The sequence below is a fragment of the Rosa rugosa genome, chromosome 3 (assembly GCF_958449725.1).
Source record: "Rosa rugosa chromosome 3, drRosRugo1.1, whole genome shotgun sequence".
NCBI lineage: Eukaryota > Viridiplantae > Streptophyta > Magnoliopsida > Rosales > Rosaceae > Rosa > Rosa rugosa.
The window spans coordinates 18246958-18268345 of NC_084822.1; the positions used below are offsets into that span (position 1 = coordinate 18246958).

Consider the following 21388-nt stretch of genomic DNA (forward strand, 5'->3'; position numbering starts at 1 on the left):
TTCATTCCTTGGACTACTCAGTACCTCGAAATAAAACATTAAAGAAGTCGCACAGGACTCAAAATGTTACACAATCTCAACGCTTTTCAAAACAAATCGAAATCAACATTTCCACAATCATTTGTTTTCCGAAAAGCCATAACACAAAACAATAAAAAGCATCACTCATGCATATTGTTTTCATAAATCAACCAAAATCCACCAACACACACACACACACACACATATATATATATATATATATATGTGTGTGTGTGTGTGTGTGTGTGTGTGTGTGTGTGTGTGTGTGTAGTCATCCGCACAGGAATGTCTACTAATACTGTGATGCCCCGGAAATTCGTATTTATTTTCGAAGGATTTTCCAGAATCTAATTTGTGGTTATTGGACGGTTTCGTGGCTCCTGGACGGAGCGGAAGTGTTTCGGACGAATAAATATTCGAAAAGTGTGGATTTAGGGGGGGTTTCAAGGTTGACTTTTGATACGTTGAGATTCTCAGAAAACTTCATTCATAAAAGTTGTAGAGCGCGTCGATAAGAGTTCATGGATATGTGGAATGCGGAAATCGGAGTTCGTATGAGAAAGTTATGAGCGTTTGAAAATATGGAAAGTTACTACATATAGGGATTTCCGTTTTTGGAAGGTTACTATTTTCATTTTGGCAAGTTTCCATTTCCGGAAACTCAGAAACTCTCCGTTCTCTCTCCTGATTTTCGTTTAATTGAGTCAAATAAACCTATGAAATTTAAGGTTGTTCTAATATGATTTCGAGCTTTCATCAATTATCGTTTTAAGGTTTCGGTTTCGCTATAACCATCAATTTATTTTCAATTCTCGAAATCCATTATTCATGATTATCAGGACAACATAGGCCTGGGCACGGTCCCAGCCCGAGGGTCATATTGCCAAGCCAGGGACCGAGCCCGAAGTTTTCGGGTCGGTCTCAGATCAAGCTTTCCCGAAGTCGGGACCGGAGAGAGACCGGACCGTGTTTTCTGGATCGGGTTTCTCGGGTTTTCGGGCCTGTTGCACCATCTTGAGATTTGGAACATCCTGTTGCACCATCTTGATCTAAGATCTGGAAACTGAAACTTCCCGATCTGCAACTCTGTTTACATCAACTCATGAACTGAAATTTGAGGTATGGAGAAATAGAAATGAAAACTTGAGTATCTAAGATGACGAAAGTCATAGCTAGAGGAAGAAAAAGAAGGTATGAACAAAGAATAAGAGAGGAGATGAGTCGATGAGAGAAGAAGAAGAAGAGAAAAGAAGAGGAGAGAGTGTGCGGCAGTGAAAAGAGGAAGAGAGAGAGGGTAATAGGTTTAATTATATTATATATAATTAAGAAGAAGAGGAGAGTGGCGGCAGTGAAAAGAGGAAGAGAGAGAGTAGGCCAGTAGGGTAATAACTTTAGGGTTTAGTATAATTAATAGAAAATGTTAGTAAACGGGCCTTCGGGCTTTTTTTTTCTGATTTCTTAGGCCCGGGCCTGGACCGTTTTTATTGTTTTCGGGCCGGGCCTTGCAAAACTATGAAATTATTTTTTAAAGCCCGGACCGTTTGGGCCGGTCCCGGGCCGGTTTCGGGCCAATTTTCGGGTTTTCGGGCTAAATGCCCAGCCCTAGGACAACATGTAGATCGAGCTCGAAGAGGAATTCGTTGGACGGATCTCATAGCCGTAATTCAGTGAATGGATCGACATTTGTTTTTAAATTATTATGCATGCAGTATTATATTATGAATATTAAGTTATGGTATTGATTTAAATTTAAGGGAAATGTTGGAAAAAGTCACATTAGAGTGTGAAATGATAAAAATATCACCTACTTTCCCACTTGATAAAAAGATCCATTATGAATTGGTAGTAATATTAATTTAGTCCTTATTAATAATTAGGTGATGTTAAAAAAGGTCAGTTTTTAGTTTTTTTTTATTCCCATTCTGCCCTTAAGTCAAAAATGCTAAAGCTCAAATTTTCTCTCTCTTGTTCTTGTTCTTGGCTATTTCGGAGAGAGACAAAGGGAAGGAGCAAAAAATTTCCAATTCCAGTCGGATTCTCAAGCCAGCCTTCTCAGAACATCAAGGCTCGATTGCTTGAAGAGGTTCCCAAGTTGCAGAGATTGGCTGTAAAGAAGGTGGAGAGGAGGAGAACGGTCACTCCTCGACCTAATTCTTTAGATTTGAGGACCGGGAATGGAGCTGCCGGCGGCGGTGAAATGTCGGCGGCTCAGAAGCTGTTGGTCACTTCGATGAGGAGTTTATCGGTTTCGTTTCAGGGCAAGTCGTACGCGCTCCAGGTGAGTAAAGCGAAGCGACCGCCGTCTCCGATTGCGAGGAAAGGGACGCCGGAGCGAAGGAAGGCTTCGACGCAGGCGAGGCCGGATCAGAGCGAGAATTCCAGACTGATGGAGCAGTACCGGTGGCCGCCGAGGTTGAGGCCGGACACTTGTATGACCAGGAGCTTGGATTTTACGGTGGAGATGAAGAAATTGAATGGATCTGGCTCCAATGTGGTTAGGGCATTGCAAAATTCACTGGGGAATGATCTTGATGGGAGATTGAGCTAATGCTGCACTAGCTGCACAGAGGTCGAATGCAGAGGTATGGCTCCTGGACTTAATCCCCATTGTCTTGAATATACAATAATTGTGTTTTGCTTACATTGGATGGCATAAGTTTGTATTGTTATATTTTTCTTGTTTCTCTGAGCCTTGATTTATATGGAAATATTTGAATGCTTTTCTGCTTCTTATACATGATTATCTATGCAATTCGTTTTGCTGCAATTCAGGTTTTTGGTAACTTATTGGTATGGCACCCCTTTCACTTTTGTTATAATAGTATTGTCAGTAATTTCTAAAATGATGAAAGTTGGACTAGTAGATAGAGATCTGTAACAAAAACTAGGTTAGTGTTGTGTGGTTTGTGAAAACTTGTATATTGAAGATATATGCTTTAATACTGATGGAATTTAAGGTCATTCTGGTTTCTTCTTTCTATGTCATTAAATGATAGGTTATCATGTGAAGCATATTCTTGCATAAAGAAGCGTTTGATATATGTCACTAGGCAAAATTTTCATTTTCTGCTTCCTCCTAAAGGCTCTGATTTAATGAATGCATCTGGCTGCAGATATAAGATATGAGCACCTGTAGGGTGGGTTAGCTTGATAGCTTGTTTACATGAAAATAATTGAATATTGATTGGTCGTTTACACGATGATTCAGGTTTGACTTTCTGCTTGTTGGGTGGGATAGAGCATTGTATTTTTGCGTATTTCTATGGGAGAATATTAGGCTTTTGCTGTGTTTCTTTTATCATACTAGCGCCCTCGTCCATGTGAAAATTGAAATAGTTATGACTTATGAGTGGATGCTAGTCAGTAAAATTTTTGGTTGGAAAGGATTCTAAAATATTGTGGATACTCACTACCCCTTTAAACTCTGGGGTTTGTGTTAAATTATTTGAATGTTTACAAGATATACTATGTTATAAGTGTTGGATTTTTCTGTTTCAATAAATCAAATCGTTTAACTGAAATTTTTGTTGTCCTACTGGAATTCCTGCTTTTCATCAGAGAATACAATGCGTGAAAAACAACTTCAAAACTCCGGGAATCTGTTAGAGCCAAAAGAACTGAGTTACAATTGCTGAGGCAAAATTTGAAGCTAACTTCCATTCTCCAGGGGCAAGTAAGATCTCTGATCAGTGACTGCATTCTTGTTCCATTTGTTTGAATCTTTTGGCTGATTTTGTTTGAATTTTTGTATTTGTTGTCATGTGAGCGGTTTGTTGAAGTTCTGTCATATACTTCTTAAAATTTTCAATAATTAGATTTGTATCTGGTATTAAATATCAGTTGGTCCCAGTTTTGTCATGTGACCTTGAGGGACTGAGCCTGCAATCTGAAGTTGATTACTAGATTATTAAATAGAGGAATACTATAGTTCTGTGTTTTTTTTTTCTTTTTTATTCTTCAATACCTCATTGGCTTGAAATTTCGTCTGCGATTGCTTTCCTGTGCTCTTTTAGAATGATAATCACTGCTCCCTTGTGAGATTCTATGTTCTTACTTTTTGTACCTGAAGTCATGCATTGCTGTTGAATAAAGTGGTTTGTTTGCACTGTACTTCATTGACTCTTTAAGTTTTAATTTTATTTTGCTTCATGGGTGCAGATGATATATTTGGAAGAGTGTTGGCTTATGGACCGGGATTACTCTAATTCCTTGTCTGGTGCCATCGAAGCTTTGAGGGCTAGCACGCTCCGCCTTCTAGTGGTTGATGGAGCAAGGGTATGTGCCTTTGTCATACCTCTCTCTCTACCTAGTTCTCCTTATAGCTATTAAAAGTTTATTTTCCAATTCTTTATTGCTACAGGCAGATGTCCACAATGTGAAGGATGCTATTTCTTCCGCAGTTGATGTGATGCAGGCAATGGCATCATCAATATGCTTATTATTATCGAAGGTGGTTTTTCTCAAACTTTATGGTACTGGCCAAGTCAATTGCCAAGTCGCTGTCAATTACATGTCATTGGATAGGTCACGTTGCATGTTACTGATCAAGTCACTGCCTATGTCACTAGCCAACGACGTCACTGGCCAGCCCAGGTCCCTAGTTAGTGATGCCAATGGCCAAGTCACCGTTACCCTCAGGTCACTGGCCATATTACAATCATGAACATGTTACTGACAATGTCATTGATCATGTAACTGTCAAAATCACTGATGATCTTCTCACTTTCACAAGAAGAAACCTTGTAAATATACAACACTTTAAAATTTCACTTTATTGTTATATTGTTCACCTACATTAACTTGAATTTTTCTATGGTCAACAGATTGGATAGTGGAATTACTATATGGAGAAACTTTTGAAAGATGAGCGGATTCCAACGAAACTCAGCAAGAAAGATAATTTGCAATATAGAGCTCATATAATCAAGACATTTGCGGAACATGGGCACAGTTGAATCTCTGTAAATTTGGAGTTTTAGAAATTTATTTAGGGTTAGGATGCAAGTCACTGGCCAATTGTAAACTCCAGCTTACTAAATCAATTAGCTTTTTGTATCTTTTTATGGTGTCACTGTTATGTTTAGTGACTTTGCCAGTGACTTGGCCAGGGATTGACAGTGACTTTGCTGGTAACTAGCCAAGTCACTGACCAGGTAACTGTTAACTTCAAGTAACTAGCCAAGTCACTGACCAAGTAACTGTTAACCTCAAGTGATTATTGTAAAGTCTTTGGCCATGTTACAATCATGAACATGTCACTGACCATGTAACTGTCAAAGTCAGTAAGTAACTGATAATCTTCATTGCTAACCTTAAGTCACTGGCCAGGTAACTATTAACATCATGTCACTGATCATGTAATTATCAAAGTCACTAATGATGAACTATTCACCTCATGTCACTGATCATGTCACAGATTATGTAACTGATCATGTAACTGACCATGTCACTTACAATGTATGTAACTGACCATGTAACTTACAATGTATGTAACTGACTATGTAATTGATCATGTCACAGATTATGTAACTGATCATGTCACAAATTATGTAACTGATCATGTCACAAATTATGTAACTGATCATGTAACTGACCATGTCACTTACAATGTATGTAACTGACCATGTAACTGATCATGTAACTGACCATGTAACTATCAATCACAAGTCACTGTTACACACATGTCATTGGGTAGGCCAGGTCCTTAGTTTGTAAGGTTATTGGCCAGGTCACTGTTAACCTCAAGGCACTGGTTATGTCATTGGCCAAGTTACTGGTCAGGTTACAGTTTGTAAGGTTATACACATGTCATTGACCAAGTCACTGTCAATCACAAGTCATTGATCCAAGGCCGGAGCTGTAGCTAAGTCATTATCATGTGACATGTGATTGACAATGACTTAGCCACTAACTTGTAATTAACATTGGACATGACCAGTGACCTGACCAGTAAGGTAGTAACTTGGTCTATGCCGAATTCATTTCTCATTTTTATTTTTTCCTCAATATCAAATACTTGCCTATCAAATTAGTTTGATTAGAAAAATAAGAAGTAAGGCTACAAGTACTATCAGATTATTACAAATTCATCTTCAACAGATTATTATGCATTCATCTTCAGCAGACATTTTCTATGTCGTGAATGGGGTGTAACTAGACAAACGAGATTGGGTACTGATACATGCGAAGCAAGACAAGGCCGGTGTCATCTCATGTAGCATATTAGGGCAGATAATCTGTTGAAGCATGGTTCATAGTTTACTTGCATCAATCCAATATTCAGCAAGGTTCCATCATTAGTTCTTCACCTCTTCAGTGAAGCATGTCCAGTGTCACCTAAATGCTTATGTAATTGATTCCTGCAGCAGAGAAACTGTAAGACCCCGAAAATTCGTTATTAATTTCTAATGGTTTCCGGGAATTAGTAAAGTGTTCGTTTGTACGATTTCATGGCTTGTGAATGGAGCGGAAGTGTTTCGGACGAATTATTAGTCGAAGAATATGGTTTTAGGGGGGTGGCAATGGTTGACTTTTTTATACGTTGGGTTTCTCCGAAAACTTTCTTCACGAAACTCGTAGAGCGCGTCGATACAAGTTTGTACATATGTGGAACGTGAAAATCGGAGTTAGTATGAAGAAGTTATGAAGATTTGAAGTTTGGGGATTTTTCTATAAATATAGAAAAAATCCGGATTTATTCAGAAATCCATAAATTTTCCCATTTTGCGTTTCAGCCCCCCATTCTCTCCGTTCTCTCTCCTCTCCCACACAGCCGACCCGGTCGACCCGACCCGACGCCAGCGGCGCCGTCGCGCGTCCTCCCGACAAGACACGGCGGTTCCCGCGTTCGCCGCGAGCCGCCCAGACGCCCCGTGGCGTCGCCTTGTTCCGTCGCAGCCTCCAGGGATGGATCAAAGCCCTCCACCGAGCCCCAAACCCGACCCGGCCGGAACTCCTCCACGCCGGCGTTGCACGGGCCGATCCTCCCCAGTTTTGAGTAGTCCTCTTCCTCCTGATCATCCCCATGTAAGTCTTTCATCACGATTTTGAGTGTAGAACGCTAGATCAAGGTTTGACTTTTTCGACATCCCTGATTTGATCTAGGATCTGATCAGACGCACGGGATTAATCCAACTTCCAAGCTCGATCTAGGACGATCTAGACCGAATCTAGCTTAGCTCCAGGTATGAAAGGCGATCAACTCTTCATTTCGAATCAGTTTGTAGTTGGTCACTTTGCCATTGGAGGTGGTTGACCCGACGTTGACCGCCGCCGTTGACCGCCTGCTGACCCGTCGCTTGTAGCGGCGCGTGGCGGCGCGTCAGACCATATTTTTGTGTTCTGTTTTCAGTTTATGCATCTACGCATCGATACAGTCGTTTTGATATATTATAAGGTTATTTTGGAGAAAGTTGATGCATGCTAGGGTTTCGGTTTTACACATTATCTTCGGTTTGCAATCCGCGAGGATCCAACCGTTGGATCTTCGTATAATTTTGATAGGATGATCCCAAGGGCGATCTGTGGGAATCCAACCGTTGGATTGTCGTTTAAGTGTGTTTTGTGATTCGTTTGCTAAGTTGCGATCTTATTTAATTAGGTAATGGACGGATTTATTTTGGACGGACGGTTGTGATTGTGATTTTGTGCTTGTCTTGGTTTGTGTGAAGACGCAGCAGGATTTGGAGGTGAGTAAATCTCACGGTGTTTCGGTTGATAAAGTAGTTATGTTTTAATTTAGTAGATTTAATTGTTAGTATGCAAATCATATTTATCAAAATAAATTATTTGTTTTAAAATATATGAACTTGATCGACAACGGTTCATAGGTAAGTTAAAACATGTTTTGATATAAAATGATTTTCGAGAGTAATAATTTATAAAACTATAGTTGGTATTAGTGGTCATTCCTGCGTGAATGACTACGTATATATATATATTTACGTGGAATATATATATTGGATGGTGTGACATTGGTGAAGTTGTGTTTGAGAGTGTGATTAATCATATTGTAATACCAAAGTGGCGACCAAAGTGGCGATAGTTGATATTGTTGTACCAAAGTGGTGACCAAAGTGGCGATAGTTTATACAGTAGTACCAAAGTGGTGACCAAAGTGGCGACAATTCATCATGTGTGTGATTGATGTAATTGTATGAGTGTAGCGGTATACAATTCATCATGTGTGTGATTGATGTAATTGTATGTGTGTAGTGGTATACAATTCATCATGTGAGTGATTGATGTAATTGTATTAAATGAGTATTTGGAGTTGATGGGTGATCATTTACTTTAGTCAAAGTCGATGGGTGAACATCGACTATTGACTTTAGTTTGGAGTTGATGGGTGATCATTGACTTTAGTGTGAGTTGTTGGACTTCTTCATTTATTTTCCTTTTCCTTCTAATTGTTGAATTTTATGTAATCTCCTGAACTAAGTTATATGCAGGGATTACCGCTTTTTGTATTGTTTGTTTTAATGTAAATTCCTGAACTAAACTCTATGCAGGGATTTATATGATTTCTATTGTTTGTTTTTAAAGTGATTTCCTGAACTAAGTTTCTATGCAGGGATTACTATGGTTTCTTTGTTTGATTTTTAGTAATCTCCTGAACTAAACTCTATGCAGGGATTACTGTTTCTGAATTGATTGTTTTAATGTAATTCCCTGAACTAAATTTCATGCAGGGATTACTGATTTTGCTTAATTCTTATTGTGGGTACAGTTGTGGGTTGCGATCTGTAGTGATTGGGAAATGAGTATGATTTCCTGGTTGTGCCGTTGAGGCAAAGGAATGGTGTTCTGATAGATTGTGGGGGCGTAAAATGTTTAAAATGAATTGAGAGACAGAGCATGTGGGTTTTTAGTTGGGTTGAATTATTGAGCATGTTCTTGATTAATTTGAACTTGATGTTTGATTGTGTTTTGTGGAGTTAAATGTGGTTGCTTTGATTCATCTCTCGAATTGAGAAATTATAAGCATGCGTGATGTGAGTCACTTTAATTGAGTTTACTCATACGGGCTGAAAAGCTTACCGGGTTTGTTTTGTTCATTCCCGGTGCACTATTCTATGGTGTAGGGGTTTTTGTGCAGGTTAGAATATCGAGTGATCATTATCAAAGCTGAGGTGTACGTTCGGTAGCGTGGACGTGGAAGGGTACTCTTAGTTTTAAGTCTTCCGCTGTGTAGAGAGTTGTGGTGGGTGTGTTTACTATTGAATTGTCATTCAGTTTGATTTGTAAACTTTTGTAATGTAATATGTGACTCTAAAGAACGAGTCGGTATTGACATTGTGAGTTCGATTGGTGTAGTTGCTTAATTTATTTGAAAATTTTTCTAAGTGTCTTCTTGTGATTGTTTGTTATCGCGTTTCGGATTTGAATTCCTTTATTCAAAATTCGGGGCGTGACAGAAACCATCCACATCCAACTAATTAACATTACTAGAAAACTAAAACTATAATTATGATAAGAACAAATGAACCAAACAAATTGCTACAAAGTGAACCAAACTTGCTGCTATGCTAGTTAGACTATCCAAAATTTCAAGCATGGATAGTGCAAATGATGTTCAAAACATCAAATTCGAAATCAAATAAGCAGATAGACGAAGAAACAGAACTTCATATTATTAACAACAAATTCAAATGCTACATGGAAGAACCATAATTTTCCTTTTTTGTTTTACATGTAAAACTAGTAAAACCCACCAAGCCCAACACTATTATTTATATATTAGTACAAACTAATCAAACATAGAAACTGGTAAAAGTTGTCAAGAGTCTTGCATGCCTTATAACTAGAGCAGGTAGCACATAAAAATTAGAAATTTCCCCTTCATGCATAAACATGTCTTAATCAAAAGCAGAATATGGATCTATATGGGTCTGTATACTATTAGATACGTACCAATGCACTAGCTACAAAGTACAAACCATTGGATTTCGTAACTTTTTTTTTACTATAAATGACTTGTATTTGGCAAAGGCATCAATTATCTGGTTCAGTAGATATCAGTCAGAGAAAAGATATCAATGGTGAAACATACCCAGTATCTCGTTCGAGCATGTTGAGAGAACATTGCAGCTGCACCATCAGTTTCCTTGATTGCAAACAACTTGAAAGTTCAAGACAACCTAGAGGCATCAAGTCATTCAACAATCTAGTACCAATAATAAGAAACTCCCACACACCAACATCACCTGATTTAAACCATTACCATCAGGAAAATGTCAGTAACACTGCTAAGGTTATGGAGCAAACTGTACTTCTTACTCCAATGCAAAAATAGCTCAGTATCAGACAATAAGGTTAGATTTCCTTATTTCCTTTGTTTTTGTAATGTTAGATTTCCAGGGCTTTAAAAATCTGTAGCTTAAAAGTCTGTAGCATTCTACATGAAGCCATGACGGTAAGGAAATTGCCATAATCAGACAATAGCAATTCAAGTACTCAACCATCTCTAATCATTACGTCAACCAAGTAACTTTTACTTCATAAGACATATTCTAATCTATTTGGCTTCATAATCTGTAACAGTAAGCATATCTAAACCATTCTTAATTCAGTTCTAGGCCCCATAAGAATGCAAAGCTCCAATTCTCAATAAAATTGCTTGGTTACATATAAATTGAAGGCTCCCAAAATGAACAGAATATTTATCAACCCGGTACCCTGAAAATTTTTCCAATCATTCTTCCCGTCAATCATTGCATTATTCATTACCAAGAAAGCAGGTAATCGAACTCCAATTCAGTTCATGAAACTTGATAAGGCTCTAGGATATATAAACAAGGTAAGGGTACCTTGCTGAAGCTGCTCTTTATGCTGCAGCTGCTGCTCTGGTTCTTCTTCCTAATTATCATGAAGAATAAGCCTCTAACAGTAAGAATTTCAAGTGAATGCCTAATCAGATCCAAGTTTCACAAAGTTGACACATCCTAATCAAGAGTTTCAAACAGTAATGACCAAACACAAAAGTAATATCAAATTGAAAAGCAATAAACACCAAAAAAGAAACACACTGAGTATAATTCCTCATAATTTTCACAGCAACCAAACAGAAATCGATCAGAAGCACAATTTAGAGATCAACCTTTGGAATCAGAAGACGATCCACATTTGGAAGCTACAGTCTTCCTCTTCTTCAAGCAAACACCAAATCTTCTCCCACTTTTTTTCTTCTGCTCCTCACCACACCCTTCTTCTTCTTCTTCAACCAAAACCTGCTCTTTTTCTTCTTCTTCCCACTCCCGCCATCACTTGAAAATGTGATCCTCGCAGTTGCTTTCCCACCGCAACACCGGAGACCGAGAAACATAAGCGACGGAGCGCTGCGGCGTCGCATCGTCCATCGTTTTGCGGATCGGAGTCGGTGATCTCGGCGGCATCCTTGAAGAGGTGTAGTACCTGATTCCAATCCAAGTTCCAGAACCTTCAATTCACTACAATTACAAATACCAGAGTTGGAAAAAAACTAGGGAGAATTGAGAAGAGAGTCGAACCGGTTGGTAAGGAGATCATTTTGGAGTCTTATGTGCGTGTTTGGCTCCGATCTCTGGTGACGTCGACAGTCGAAGGCTCATCGGTGGTGGCGAGCGTCGTTGGGGGACGAGAGATGGAGAGGAAGGATCATCGGACAGCTTTTGATCATCGGCGGTTGAAGCAAACGCGCCACAAAAATTGTGTACGACGGAGTGTAGCAAGCTTCGATGTTACCGGCGCTAACGTAGAGCTTGGGAATTTGGTGAGGCGAGCCGGGCCATTTCTTGGCCTTGAAAGTAAAAGCTTCCGGAACGGCTTATTCAGAGTTGCAATAATATATATGAATGGCATGAGTTGTAATTTTTGTTATTTTTAATGGCATATTGTTAATAGGTGACCTTAATTATCATGGGAACATTTGTGGTGTCTGAATTATCATAAGACACTTTAAAATGACCTCTTTTATCATTCTCCCTTAAATTTATAATGGTTGAGGTTTAATATTTGATTTTTACGATTTATTGATTTTCATAAATTGATGATTTATCGGTATTGGGTTCATTTTGAGTTATGAGTATTCTTAGAGTTTTTGCTAATACTTGAATTATTGAGTTATCGAGATTTCATAAAATATGATTTTGACAATATATTGAGGATTTATCTGAATTTCATAAAATTATGCTTTCGATGGCATGGTAATAAATTTCTAGTTTGGTTGAAGCATAATGTTGAGTTTCCTTTATGAAAGCTTTTATTAATTATCGAGTTATATGAATTACAAGCTATTGAGAGTTTCTTTCGGAAAGATGATATCGATGACTTAAAACTTATGAGAATTAATATGTTCAGATTTATGTATTTGAGGATGTTAATTATATTATCAGAGCATGCATGCATTTTCTGGTCGGCAGTACTCTCCAGATAATAGTCTGGTTGACAGTACCCTTCAGACAATATTCAGGTCAGCAATACCCTCCAAAATTTATATTCTGGTCCGCAGTACCCTCTGAAGCGTCATCTGGTTGGTAATACCCTCCAAATGGCAAGAAACGGTTAGTCGGCAGTACTTTCTAGCCTTCGCCTCCTCGTATTCCAGTCAGCAGTACCCACGATGCGTCCTCTAGATGGCATGAGATGACTAGTTGGCAGTACCCTTTAGTCATTGCCTATTTCATCATGTGAGGTTTTGAAACGGTTTTTGAGATGCTCGTATTTAAATGAGATGATTTACAACATGTTTTGAGATATTAGTACCAGAGAGTTTACAACATGTTTTAAGATATTAGTACCCGAAATTGATTAAAAGTATTTTCACGAAAACTTACTCCATGCTTTGCTTTTATCTAAAAATAAAATTGGGAAATCACTAAATATTTTGTTTTACCCCTTACTTGCAATAATTTACTTTTGGGCAAATTTTATTTATTCCCAGATCTTTACACCCTAAATCATTTGTGCCCCTGTAGTAACCAATTTCAATCAATCTTGTCTAACCCTTGGCTTTTTTGCCAACTATTATGTGATGTATTTTGAAATTGTAGTCACATACGATATAATTTTGCATGTCGCATTAGTGAATCATCATCATACAAGGGAGCAAATTAGAGCCACGTTTCCAATTTACAAAATACTTGATAAAAAAAAAAATTATTGGACATGATTGATTAAATTGGAAAGCACAGGGGTACATGTGATGAAATTAAAAGTGTATGGCCACAACTGATTTAACATGTAAATGTTTTTTTTTTTTTTGATCGGGTTAGTTGTTAGTAACTCACACACCCATGCAGTGGTATCCCAGCGCCAGGACACCTGCATCGACATTGCGGCGAAAGCCAGGCAAAGCCAGACTAATCCACTGCACCGCAGACGCACGAACCCAAAGGGTCCCTCAAATCTGCTGGCCACGGGATGGAGCTGGGATTCGAACGCTAGACCTGGGGGTTCCAAACTAGGCCATTCGACCAACACACCACACCACGTGGTTGATTTAACATGTAAATGTTAGTTAGGTAAAATGATATTAGCTCTTTATTTTTCGTCCACTCACTCTAGCAATTTTTCTAATTAATGCTTCTCCATGGATTTTTCGGTTTTTTGTGCCCAGTCTGCAGATTAGTTGAGGTCGGGCGTGCATAGGAGTCAAGGCATAGTGTCCGCCACTTCCATCTTTGTTGTAGGTTACTGTTTAATTACTTATGTAATATTTCAGTTTAATTCTTAGATTGCTCTGATTACCAGACTATTGAATTGTTTTGTAAAATTAAGCATTTGGAAATTGAATTTGGTTATTGCAATCTTTGGGTTAAAAATCTTGTTTACAGGTTTAGGTTGTCCATTTAGGGGTAATTCTGCCAAAAAAATTGGTAAAATTTCTCCTAAGGGAAGCCTCGCAGGGCCACTTCAGATTTCATCCTGAAATCCAGGGCGTGTCCTAATAGGGCTACATGCCTATGTGTGCACTCTAAGTGTCTTGTCTGCTCTAAGCAGGCGGCGAGTTCCTTGCTTCATGAAATGGTTGCTACCGCTTAGTGATAGGGTGAAGCTAATTAAGTGTCGTCGGATTTATCCTCTGGCGGCAGTATGGTAGAAAAGATGTACTATTGGTAATTATACTTCGTTGTAGTCGAGTTATCTTTTCGTTATGTCACTGCTATGTCAAAGCAAATGGAGTAGCCAGTATAACACTAACTAGCAATGCCTCGTTGAATATATTTATTTGGTAGAGGCTCCTGATATCATTTCAGGACGTACTTAGATGCTTATTGTAATTTAAAGTACGTCCCCCCTTGTATTAGACAGTATCATTAATCAAGGCTTGAGGGCAGCTGCATTAGCCATTTATTCAAAAAAAAAAGGAAAATTTTTTGTATTTAATTTTATGAGCTAATTCCATTCAATACCTCCCTAACCTTTACATGTTAAACCAATTGTGACCCTACACTTTTAATTTCATCACACGTATCCATGTGCTCTCCAATTCAATCAATCATGTCCAGTCATTAGTTTTTTTTTTTTTTTGTCAAGTATTTTGTAAATTGAAAATGTGGATTTAATGAGCTCCCATGTATAATGATGATTCACTAAAGTGGCATGCAAAACTATATCGTACGTGGCTACAATTTTAAAATACATCACACAATAATTGGGAAGAAAGCCAAGGGTTAGAAAAGATTGATTAAAATTGGTAAGTACAGAGGCACTAGTAATGAAACTAAAAGTTCCCGAGCACAATGATTTAGGGTGTAAAGATCACGGAGGTAAAATAAAATTGGTAACATTGCGAAATGCCTAATACACACCTCAACTTTTTTTTTTTTTGGTTTATTTTTCCCCTAAAAATTCCTACTTTGCCCTTGTTCACTTTGCACCTTCTCTTGCTCTGCCCCCTTCATCGCCACCTAACTTCCACTGCCAACATCTCTACATTGCCCTCTCTCTCTCTCTCTCATCTACTTTTCTTTTTTTTTTAAATTGCTGTTAAGGATTTTATGGGAGTAAAATTTTGGGGAGTGAGAGTTTCACTACCATTTTACAATCCATACTCCACATTTTCTTTAGTATCTTATATTTATCTTGTTGTAAAGACAAAAATTTGGAGTGAAAATTTTATTCTAAAAGAGGTAACAATGAGCGTGATTGCAAATTTAGAATTTTAAATTCCATTCTCCACTGTTTTTCCAAAAAAAGAAGAGAGATATTGGGTGTGTATTAACGAAAATGGGATGTGTGTATATAATCACTCTTCTCTTTTCTCTACTTTCTTCAAATTATACTAACAGAGCTCACCCACTATGTGTATGGAGAGAAGTTAAAGGCAGTGGGGAAACTTTTCATACAACTGCCACTTTTTCTTCTATTTCTTTTATTTTTGTTCTTCTGTTTTCTACTTTGGAATTTACTATATTATCCCTATTGATTAATATATAAGGGTTAATTGGTAAGAATTTGAGTTTTAGAGAGCAAACTCTCTTCTCTGAATAATAATATAGATTCATTTGCATCATAGATCTTTGGTTAGGTTTTAAAATTTTAAAATATTACCATGTTTTATTGTAGATATATAATAAATCATGAAGGATATGCTAGGGAATTTATTGGATAAATGGTAGAAACAAGATAGTGTTTTAGGAAAAAGGGATGCAGAGAACATCAGAGAGAATTTGGGAGAATGAATTGTGCTTTTTATTAATAATAGGGGTCTCTTTATATAGAGGATTACAAGCAAAGAATCAGAGTCTTACAAGGAAACATATATAATCGTACAAAGATATCTGTAAGACTAACCCTATTACAACTTGGACAAGTCAGTAGAGTTTAGGTCAGACATGTAAATTAGATGTCCTTAAACACTCCCTCTTGTGTCGCCCAAATGTGGTGCTCCTCTTGTTGCATCGTCAAAAACCTTGCCTAGTAATAAAAACTCAGTGGGACAAAAATAACCTCGGTCGAAGGAGAAAAAGAGTACAACACACCATTCACATTTCGAGAACATACATGTATCTCCCCCTGATGTTTGCATCTCCCCTTGATGACTACGGTCATGGGAGATCGGATAACATCCGCAAACCGATGCTACCAACATGTTTCTCGAAAGTGGATTTAGGCAATGACTTAGTGAACAAGTCTGCCACATTGTTCTCAAATCGAACTTAGTTCACTTTGGTCTTGAGGAGCTTCTATTGTTGCTGATTATAAGAGAACTTGAGCGATATATACTTGGTGTTGTCGCCTTTGATGTAGCCTTGCTTCATTTGTTTAATACAAGCAGCATTATCCTCATAAATGCTCGTAGGCTCATCTGTGGTAGACTTCAAACCACAATTATTTCGAACATGCGTAATTATGGATCCAATCCATAAACATTCACGAACCTCTTCGTGAAGAACAATAATCTCTGCATAGTTTGAAGATATAGCGACTAGGGTCTGTTCTTTAGACCTCCAAGATATCGCGGTCTTACCCATGGTGAACACATAACTAGTTTGGGAATGAACTTTGTGTGGGTCAGAGAGTTATCCAGAATCAGCAAAACCTTCCAAAACACTAATGTGGTTTTGGGATGGGGATGGAAAACGCATGCCAGTGTTGGTGGCTTTCCTGGTGTGTGATGGGTCCAAATCCATCATCTCTCTGTAGGGATAGAACAAGCTCATATCAATCGTACATCTCAAGTATCGAAAGATATCTTTTACACCAGTCCAATGGCGTCGCGTTGGCGCAAAGCTATATTTAGCTAACAAGTTCACTGCAAATGAGATGTCCGGTCTTGTGCATTGAGCTAAGTACAATAATGCGCCTATTGCACTCAAGATGCCTCTAACACATCTTCGTCATCATCCTTCGAACAAAGAGGATCATTTTTAGGATCAAGACTACGGACGATCATGGAGGTGCTTGAATGCTTGACATTGTCAAAATGCCTAAGCATCCATCAACACGGTACTTAAGTTCCAAACCGAGGCAAAATCTTATTCTCCCAAGATCCTTCATCTCAAACTCAGATTTCAAGTATTCAGTGATTTCCCTTAACTCTTTAAGGGCTTCTAATGAAGATCATGTCACTAACATGAACCGCGATAGAATCCGAAAATTGTCATGGAAACGCGCGGGCATATCCCTTCCCAATCAAGTAGTCAGTTTAATGAGCATTTCAATCTCTTTGCAAACGTGCTTCGTGGTCTAGAGCCACTTGACTTAAGTAAATAAAGTTCACCATGAAACTTTATGTACATTCCATATCTAGATCCCCATAATGATACGTAGTGACCACATTCGTAAGCTGCATATTCAGTTATTCGGAAACTACCAAACTGACAAGGTAGTGGAGTGCAATAACATTCATTAAGAGAGAATATGTCTCCTCGTAGTAGATTCCAGGGCGTTTGTGAGAAGCCTTGCGCCATAAGGCGAGATTACCATATCTTTTTCTCATCACGCTTTCTAACGAAGACCCATTAGTTAATAGGTTTTATGTTAGGAGGTGTTAGCATCACTGGCTCAAAAAACCTTCCTCTTCGTTAGAGAATCCAACATAACTTGGATCACATCTTTCCATGTAGGCCAATTTTCTCTACGTTGGCATTCATTATTCATCCACTACAACAAAACCTGGGATTAATGACCACCATAGTGGTCACTGAAAATAGCCAATGTGGTCACTATATATGATTAGTGGCCAAATATTGTTGGTCACTTAGTGGTCACTATAGACCCGTCACTAATTCTCTTTAGTGACCAAAGTATGGTTGTTGGTCACTAATAAGAAAAGTTTTAGTGACCAAGATTATTTGGTCACAAATCATTAAAGAATTAGTGACCACAAAGTTCCTCACTAAAGGTAGCAATTCTGGTCACTAAAACACATGATCTGGTCACTAAAGCCTGAGTCACATGCTTATATTAGTGACCAAACTTTAAGGCCACTAAAGTTTTGATTATTAGAAAAAAAAATGTTTATCTCATAAGCTTTTTATTTTGGTCTATTACAATAGCTATCAAATAATAACTAGCTAAACATTGAACTCCAATAGTACTCAAACTTCTATATAATAGAAATTGAATTAAACTACATACATTGTATTGCTGAGAAAAATCCACATTATCACTTATTGATCATGTTCACAAGTACATGTCCCTTGAAAACTAATTCAAAAGCCTAAAACAATTTCAGTACTTCCATGACAACCAAATCCAAGAGAAAGATGGACAAGCTTATGCAACTTGTCATATATAACAATTCTAATTGATGTGCTTTGATATATCTTCCTCTGAAATGATGACCTTCACCATTCTGCAATATAAGAACACATATTAACCAACATGAATTACCGTAAATAAGAAGGCATTGGGCTACGTTTGATCAAAGAGAAACTATTGAAGTACGCATTGTAGTATTGTACAACTGAAGCAACTGACATATTAGTGAGTATTGCTACCTAACAAAGTTCTTTTTTTATTTTTTCATTTGAGCATTGCTACCTATTTACTTATGTGTCCTGCATGTTTCAACAAGTTTACATACAAAAATAACAAGTAACTTATCCGAAAGAAACATAGAAGATATCATCACTAGAAAAGTAATCCAGATCACAGAGAAAAATAGAATAAGAGATGAAAATTATTACCTGAAGGCTTATCTTCAAGAAAGTTCATAACCTGCATTAGAACTGATTGCATATAGAAGCTTTTCTCTCAACGTGCTTGAAGCTTGTAAGTTGGAAGCTGCAACAATTATAAAGGGAAACATGAGCACAGTTAAAAGCAGATATAAGTAGTAGTAGGTAGCTCTTCTGAACCCTGTCTTACTGTACCTTCAAAGTATTGTAGTAAGTTGAAGTAAGTTGAGGCTGATGGAAGCCGCTCTACATCCTGTCCTCTCATTGTTGCCCACAGAGGGATATCACAGGAAACCTTTATATGATAACCCACTCCTTGAGTAAGCACTACAGATTGATTATAAAGCATACCTTCAATAACAGTCTTTTACGTGGCAGGGTCATGTGCCATGTGTAATAGTCTTTTATGCACATTCACATCCAAAGCATACCTTCAATAACAAAATCCACATCCACAAATGCAAGTAAGCAAGAACCCAATTCAAGTTGAAGCAAACATCATTTTAATAAAACAAAATCAAATAAATACAAGTTAACCCCATAAAGAATATCCATTTCGCAACTGTCGCAACATAATGAACACAAAACAGATTAACTATGACCATGGCCAGAAACCAAAACGAGAATTAAAAACCTAACTTAAACTACTCCGATTTCAATTTAATTTTATAGACTAGTCTAACACACTAAAATAGATACTGATAAATTTTTAGGGATTTTGGAGATCATTTGCTATTCTAATTAATTAAAAGAAAACAGAGCACAGAAACCTGCGAAAACAGAAACAAAAGAAATAAACAAGACAACGATTTGATGGTTTTTGATTTTGAGAAAACAATCAAAATAAACAAGTTAGAGACAACCTATCCACTCCAAAACAATCATGCAACAGTATGAATTCACTTCCCTTCTTAAAGAAATGAAAGAGGCAGTCTAAGCTAGGATATACCCATTCTACCACACAAGAAAAGAGGGAGGACGGCGTTTTTCTGCCAAGCCATTTGAAATTCACTACTCATAAGAAAGGCAGAATTACCAGGTATATAAGGGAACTTTCTTGGTTGCTGAGAGTTTGAATAACAGTCAAGTTCCAAAAGCAGTTCAGCACTGCCAGAAGACTAATTAGATAAATCCTCAATTAGCCGATCCTGATTCATCACATGACTATTTTGGCAAGTCAAAGCTGTTAAAGATGCTATTGAGGTCATAAGAAGAACAAAGGAGGTAATATTTACCCATGAAGTCTCAATTCAGAAAATTTCCTCAACTTACAACAAAGTGTACCCATACTCATCACTCCTTATTACGATACCAACACAAAAAATCAGTAAACAGTTTGTCAAGAATTAAGTAGAAAAAGGATAGAAAAAACATATGTGTATGTAGTCCAACTCAATGACTAAAAAACCATCTTATCTGAGGGTTGTTGAATCACAACAATGACTTGAATCTATAAATCAACTTTCTAACAGTATGGCACTAGATAAATGAACATTTTAAGACTCAGTTTGATTTGAGTGCTAACAAAACTACCACTACCACTACCATCCCTGAAGTTTAGCGTCTTTTGATGACTCAGATAATCAAATTCAGCCGCTACTGAATTCCTTCCATCAAAATAAACTGATGATCTCTTGATTATTAACCGAAGGGTTTTTGTCCATTTACCCAATTTTTAGAGATTTTTTCCCACTTACCCCATTAAGTTTTTTTAAATTTCTTCTTACCCAAAACACTCTAAGGAGGTCTTCCCTAATACCCCATTAAGATTTTTTTTTTTTGTTTTTTAAGTTTTTTAATACCATTTTACCCTCACCCCTTTTAGAGAGAGAGAGAGAGAGAGAGAGAGAGAGAAACCATAGGAGACTTCGCCAGAGTCCGGTCACCGGCCGCCGCCCACCGGAATTTGCTGAAAATCTCACCGGAAAAGTTTTTTTGCCCTTAATAGACATCTATTGCCCCCTAATAGAGGGGCAATACACGGCTGATAGTCGTCTATTGCCCCCTAATAGAAGTCTACTGCCCCCCAATAGACGTCTATTGCCCCCAATAGGACTTTCAGTCGCCAGAATGGGAACTCCCTAAATTTAGACAAATAAAACTTTAATTACAGAAAAAAAAAAAACGAGATTACATCAATTCAAAACCTCTATTGCCCCCCAATAGACGTCTATTGGGAGGCAATAGAACTTTCAGTAGCCGGAATGGGAACTAATCTCCCTAAATTTAGACAAATAAAACTTTGATTAAAGAAAAAAAACAAGGAGATTACATTAATTCAAAACTTCTATTGCCCCCCAATAGACATCTATTGGGAGGCAATAAAACATTTTTTTTTCTTTTTTCTTTTCTTCTTGGCCTTCTGTTGCAAAACAGAAGTAGCACATTTTGATTTGCAACACAGAAGTAGCACTATTCTCCATCCAAATTAAAAAATAAAAAGCCTTTTAAATCAAAGCCTTTTTCAGATGTTGCAATCAGACCCCGTAATCAACTCGACCACAACTCCCAGATCAATGATGCCTGATTCACGCCGGCGACGACCCACACACTGACAGCCATCGACTAGGTTCCTTACCGTGCCCAGCGAGCTAGTCCTACCTGAATTGATCGTCGGCAACCCGATCCGAGCCGGACTAGGAGAGTTCTGACATCAACGAGCAGTATTCCTCCACCGGCAACCCAATCCGAGCCGAACTACCAGACTCTAACATCGATGAGCCGTATTCCTTCTCCGTCGAGCATTATTCATCGACGAAGGT

At 37.9% G+C, this 21388-nt stretch overlaps 2 long non-coding RNA genes across 2 annotated transcripts; one reads left to right on the forward strand and one right to left on the reverse strand.

Moving 5' to 3' along the window:
• The first annotated feature begins 1975 nt into the window (after positions 1-1975).
• On the forward strand, positions 1976-4302 carry LOC133741537 (uncharacterized). The gene is made up of 3 exons (XR_009861991.1): positions 1976-2603; positions 3580-3694; positions 4180-4302. It is a non-coding gene; the product is annotated as an uncharacterized LOC133741537 (long non-coding RNA).
• Positions 4303-10049: 5747 nt separating this feature from the next.
• Positions 10050-11799, reverse strand: LOC133741511 (uncharacterized). The gene is made up of 3 exons (XR_009861979.1): positions 11120-11799; positions 10830-10902; positions 10050-10226 (listed from the first exon to the last, which is right to left on the reverse strand). It is a non-coding gene; the product is annotated as an uncharacterized LOC133741511 (long non-coding RNA).
• Between the last annotated feature and the right edge of the window lie 9589 nt (positions 11800-21388).